Source organism: Vidua macroura, chromosome 2 (assembly GCF_024509145.1).
Source record: "Vidua macroura isolate BioBank_ID:100142 chromosome 2, ASM2450914v1, whole genome shotgun sequence".
Taxonomy (NCBI): domain Eukaryota; kingdom Metazoa; phylum Chordata; class Aves; order Passeriformes; family Viduidae; genus Vidua; species Vidua macroura.
Window position 1 is genome coordinate 88616071 of NC_071572.1, and position 6512 is coordinate 88622582.

A 6512-nucleotide genomic window follows, 5' to 3' on the forward strand; every position below is an offset into this window, starting at 1 on the left:
AACTGTCTTCCTGATAAAGAGATAAACCCCGTATTTCCAGTGCAACTGCATATGTTTACTGAGTTTCTAGAGGACTTGAATCTCTTTATTCAGTGTTCTTCGAGTCAAATTGCTAGTGAGTTTTTTTCCATAATGTTTATATGTATCTACAGGAAGAGATTGTTTCTCTGTCGCCATTACACATAGAAGCCTTTGCAGAATACTAATGAAATAAATTTATCTCACTAAATGGGACATCAAGGCAGGTATCCATTTAAACATTCGTGAATGATGACACTGCAACAGATGTAGAGCTTCAATATATCAATCTATATATCCTAGTATGTAGCTGTACTATGGATATTATAAGTGGCAAATGAGATAAAAAACTACTGTGGTATCTTAGAAAACACAGAGCAACTTTATTTCTCTAATCTGAAGCTCTTGGAATACCAAAATGACAAATTACTAAATAAGTGCATAAATAAATGTAAAATTGTTTAAAAGCAAACCAGCATATGCCACTGCCTTTGAAGGGTCCGTTACCTAAGAAAGAAAAAAGTGTTTTTGTTTATTTTGAAACTCAGGAGAAGAGAGGAATGTATATATTACCAATTCTCATCTCTTGGTAAGTCCCAAGATTAGACCTTGAGTCAGAAGGATGGTCTGTAAAGGCATGCAGATGTATATGACAAACACAACTTTTATGTCTTTACTGTGCACTGAGAAACTCCTGTCATAATCTGTTCTGCCTCTTTTCGTTTTTCTTTCTTTTTTCTTTTTACTTTTTAATTTTCTTTTTTCTTTCTGTATTTACATCCTGCAGGGGCAAAATGATGTGGCTGAATGAACAGGATAATAAAACATGATAACATTATGTTCAGATAATGGTCTCCTGCTTCTGAAGAAAATCATGAAGTAAACCTAAAAAATTTATTTTGATGTATGTGGATATTCTCAGTTCAGTCAGAGAGAAAAGGAGAGATTTCTACCAGGCTGAGCCTGGGAAAGAGTTCAAAAAGGAATGTAAACAATTCATTATCTCTCTTGTTGTTCACATTGTTTATAGATATGTTCTGCCACCGTGCGCCGTTCACAGCGCACCAATGGTGTGAGATGTTTTTACTTTAAGACCAATAAAATTGGTCTGCATGATGTGCTCTATAAAATGAGCGAATTTGAAATAAATCAGTTCAGTTCTTTTCTCGCCTTCTGACTTGGAGTCTTCATCATTCCCATCCTGCCTCAACGGCGGCAGATGTAAATCTAAACCATTATTGCAGCAAAATTTAAACTTTGTTAAGGTTAATCCTAGACCTCAGAATGTGCAAGGAGAGCAAGCTTCAAGGCTGCTAGGGCAGCTTCTCTCTCTTTACCAGGAAGAAGTTAACCCAACACAGGAATGCCAAATGAGACTGTTGAGATCCTTCAAAAGTAATACGCTGTGAATGCTACTTGCACATTTAAGATGCTAAAGACAATAGAAATGGTCATAAATATACAGTGGTGACTTTAAAAAATCTGAGCTCATAGTAAACTTAGCTGTTCACAAGAGTTTTTATATTCTGAGTACAGCTGCTTCCTGGCAGAAGTGTAGAAGAGTCTCTATGAACCCATGTTCCTCCACACTCCCTTGTAGTATGATGCCCAGCTGCCAAAAATCAGGGAAATACATTGAATCCCATTGTTTTGTGTGCAAGCAGGGTTTGAGACCAGGTACTGCAAGAAATCATTTGCACTCCTTATACAGTAGAGATATGGCAAGCTTGTAATTTCTTTTAAAGATGCAATTTACTGTGTTTATCACAGGATTAGCTGGGAGGAGCTGTTGACTCCCTCCAAGGCAGGGAGGCTGTGCAGAGACCTGGACAAATGAGAGGGCTGGGCAATCACCAACCAGATGAAGTTCAACATGGGAAAGTTCTGGATTCTGCACCTGGGATGGGGCAACCCTGGATGTACAGACAGACTGGGAAATGAGATGCTGGAGAGCAGTGCCACACAAAGAGACCTGGGGGTCCTGGTCTGTGGCAGGTTGGACATGAGCCAGCAGTGCCCTGGCAGCCAGGAGGGCCAACCCTGTCCTGGGGGGCATCAGGCACAGCATGGCCGGGCAAGGGAGGGGATTGTCCTGCTCTGCTCTGCACTGGGGCGACCTCACCTCCAGTGCTGGGGGCAGTTCTGGGTGCCACCATATAAAAAAGACATTAAAGTATTAGAGAGTGTCCAAAGGAGGGCAACGAAAATGGTGAAGGGCCTTGAGGAGAAAACATATGAAGAGTGGCTGAGGTCACTGGATGTGTTCAGCTTGGAGGAGACTGAGGGGAGATGTCATTGCAGTCTGCAGCTTCCTTGTGAGGGGAAGAGGAGGGGCAGGCACTGATCTCTTCTCTGTGGTGACTGGTGACAGGACCTGAGGGAATGGCCTCAGGTTGTGTCAGGGGAGGTTTGGATTTGATATTAGTAAAAGGTTCCTCACCCAGAGGATGGTTGGGCACTGGAACAGGCTCCCCAGGGAAGAGGTCACAGCACCAACCTGTCAGAGTTCAAGAAATATTTGGACAGCACTGAGATATGTGGTGTGACTCTTGGGAATAGTGCTGTGCAGGGCTAGAGTTGGACTCAGTGCTTTGGGTCCCTTCCAGCTCAGCTTATGCTGTGATTGTGTGATTGTGTGATTTACAAATGGCTTCCTGGCTGTCTAGAAAGAGCATTTTTTTCAGTGGCTTATTTTTCACTACAATTTTCAAGATTTGAACTGATGTTCATGTCCTTCATGAATTACAATATATCTCCAAGGTCTTTATTTTGCAAAGCATATTTTTCCAATCCATACTGTCTAAGAACTGACACTGATTGTTTTCATCCTGTAGAAGGATATTGGGGGACCTTTGAAAATGCAGTTACCTGCATATTCCAACATATAGCAGTTACCTTGCCTGCCTCAGAATCTCGAGGACTCAGAACAGCTTTTAAAAATCCATCTGTAACACCAAACTGCTTTTTCTGCTGCATTTGTTGCCAACTGAACCCCTCCCTGGAGCTGCAGTAATTGGATTTATTGCAGAAAGGCATCCAGAAACAGGAAGTTTTTCTTTAATATTACTGCAAGGAATGGGGTGGAGTGATTTGAATGAAGATGCAAAATAGCTGTTATCAAGAGTGAAGATCAAAGAGAAGGTGATGAATGGGCGGTTTCGGTTGTTATTGCTTTTGAGAGGTGGCTGAAGGGAAAACAAAGCAAAACACACACATAAATTGTTGTCACTAAGTTAAAGGTATTGGTCTGGATTCTTAGTACACCAAGTTCACTCACTCTGCAGTGTTTAAAACAGTTCAACATTAAGGAAAATAAACCTTTTTATTCTTTTCTGTAAAAACATAAATAGTAACTCAAATGCCTCTTCTTTTTTCTTAAATTTAAACTGGAATCCCTCACTGGGTATCCTGGCTTTTCTCCTCTGATCTCTGGTTTCTTTTCAAGCATGTCTCTTGTTATCTTTGCATCTCATTCAATATCATGCCATATTATGCTGATATATATTATGCCAATTTTTGTGGCCCAACAGGCAGTAAGCACAGATTTACAATGAAACAGAATAACAATAATAAATGGTAGGAAAAAAAACAGAAGTTTTTTGTGAATCCAAATTTGAATTAATATTGTTTTCTTCTGAACCTGTCCATACTATCCCAAGCAGAGAGGCAATGCCAGGTAAAAGTAAACATTCTTGCCAGGCCATGCTTCTGTGAACACTCAACGTGATTAGATGTGCTCACTACAGTTTTATTTATCCCTAAAAGGAGATACTTCTTCCCTTGTCTGGAACATTGCAATCAGAATAAATCCTAAACCTCGTGTACATCTACAGACAAACTCCAACAAGCACTAGATTTCAAGTTTTCACAGTATTTGCATTGCTGTATTTAAAAGGAAGCAAGTGTTCTGGGACTTCTTCTCAGAGAGGCTAAGTCACTGAGATGTTCTCTGCTTCATTTACCCTTTCTGTGCAGTGCTACTGTTTCCCTGATGTCACAAGGCTGGATGCTTTGGAAACTCCAAACTGACTGAGAGAGGCTGATGTGAATGAATGCATGTAGTTTTCCTCTGTGTCAGATAAGGAAAGCCAGAGCACAGTATACTCCCTTTGAAATTTACTGGGTTACACAGCAGTATAAATTTCTCACATTCTGGGGCAGAAAGTTGAGCAGTGTTACCATTAAACCCCTCCATGTAGCCATCCAGCTGGACAACACTCATACACAGGACAGAATGGTACACAGCAACAGCACTGGGGCTTTTGCTGCTTTTGCTTTCAGTCACTCCTGTTTGTGCCTCACAGGATAGATTCTAGCTAGACAAATAAAAATGCCTAAATAAGAATCTTATGATAGAAACAGTTTCATTGTAACACCCAAATTTTATGAGTAGTAAAAAATCAACTAGGCAGCCATCATTGGTACGTATAAGGTTGGAACAGTTTTCCTCATGTATAATTTCATGTTTAATTACACTGAATTTTAATTGTTGTTTTATTACCTAGCTAGTTATTCTACAGTCTTCACAGAAAATCCTTTGACACAATAGAACATACTGTGGAACAGTGAGCCAAGAGTGCAGAGTGAGAGTGAGGCAGACGAGGACAGTGTCCTCTGCCCTGGCAAGGCACAATCCCACAGTGCCAGGGCAGAGCAAGCAGAGCAGGTCCTGTGGTGATCACCTAGCATAGCCAAATGCCGGTGACCACCAGACACACAAGTTTGAGGTGATCCAAGGTCCAAGGCCAAGCCATGTCCCCTCTGGAAGCCATGAATCTGAGCTCTGTGGTAGGAAGTTTTTTCTGCCAAACCCCATTGAGTGGCAGAGCCTGTTAGTTTAGATTGGATGGCTGTGACTGTCAAGCTCCTGAATGTGGCAGGAGCCAATCCTCTGCAAAGCTATGTTGAGCTTTTATGGGTTCTGTGTTTGTTTTTAAGAGTTGTTGAACCTGTCTAATTTAAGTCTGAAACAGAGATGCTAATTTCATTAAAGAATACCAAATATTTTCTGAACTGGATGCAAAAAGTGGCCACTGAAAGATCTGTTAGATTTGTTTAGGCTTTAAGTTTGCCTGTGAATCAACCACATTTGCTGAAACGTGTTTCCTGAGTGTTATTATTGACGGTGATTTAAAGGATTGCTAAATGGAGTGAAACTGGAACACTAAACTGATGAGAAGCTCAGTGAAGCTTCTTATGTCCATGTCTTCACATGCCTCTTATTGAGTCTTTACATTTGGTGAACATTAAACTCTTTGGGGAGGGATAGGGGGCAGTCAGTTCTAGCTTGTAGGCACTTTAATTTCCTGTCTACGTGTCATGTTCCCATTATAGTGAGTGGAAATCCAGTCAATTCAGCTAATGGACTCTGGAGGGGGATTCAGATGTCTCTTTCAAAATGAGTCAAATAGCTGTACAGTTTTCAGTGAACATAAGCATTCAATGTTCTAGGATACAGAAGCAAAAGGCTGGCAGATATAATGTGGGGTATATGGGAGATCTGTGCCCTTCTGGAGAAGCAGCTGAGGCTCAGGCAGGATGCCTTACAGCACCTCAGATGGCAACTAAGCCCCTCCATTTAGATGCCTATGATCTGGAGCTCAATCCCACACCTGAGATTTGATTGTTAAGAAATTTTAAATCATTATGTTAGTTTACCAAACTAAAGTAGCCAGAATCTCCCATGAAAAACATTATTTTTCTTAACATAGTTTCTGGTTTTTCTTTTTCCCGTGTTCTTACAACCAGAGGAAGTACAGAAATGTTATTGTAAGATTTAGAAATCCAGCTATTCAGGCACATGTCTTTACAGGACTTTAGTAGGGAATTGTAGACAAATCTGCACAACTTCATTACCACATCCTGAAAGAAACCTTTCTGCCCTTTCCTTTCATTTGTGATTGTGAAGATGAGGAGATTTAGCACAGCAGCTTTTCTGTCTCCAGTTTTTAGAATGCTGCGATCACTCTGGAGTTTGGAGGTCATGTGGCTACTCATGCTATAGTGACAGTATCCTTTTCACCTGAGCCTTGTCAGCACCTTCTACTTGAGAAATCTAATGCAGCTGAAATAATAAAGCATGAAGATAAATTTATTTTTTATGAGACTTTGCAGTTATTTAAGGGGTGAATTTGGTTTGACAACTTTACAGTTCATGCAGCTGTTCCCTATACAGGTCCACACAGGACTCCTGGGATTGTCAGCAGGAATGGTTGAATGGTAGGGACATGGGCATGGGTCCAGTCTCACCTCTGGCAGCATAAATAGGCACTACCAGGGTAGTTTATCTTCAGTTTCCTTTGCCTTCCCACATTGCCTCTCTGTCATTGACTCCCAGCCTATGTCTCTTCTCTCAAATTTGTCGCATGACCCGTGAAAAATTAGTCTAATGAGTCTAAACTTTTGAAACAAATTTAACTTCTACAGTCAGAAACGTGCCGACAGATAGGGCAGCCTGGGTGGCTTACACTTCCCAGCCACAAAAAGAAGTGTCA

The 6512-nt window shown here is 41.0% G+C and overlaps 1 long non-coding RNA gene across 1 annotated transcript; it reads left to right on the forward strand.

Annotated features, from left to right (window-relative positions):
- The first annotated feature begins 4168 nt into the window (after positions 1-4168).
- Positions 4169-6112, forward strand: LOC128803862 (uncharacterized). Its single transcript, XR_008435861.1, has 2 exons — positions 4169-4255; positions 5927-6112. It is a non-coding gene; the product is annotated as an uncharacterized LOC128803862 (long non-coding RNA).
- Positions 6113-6512: the final 400 nt, after the last annotated feature.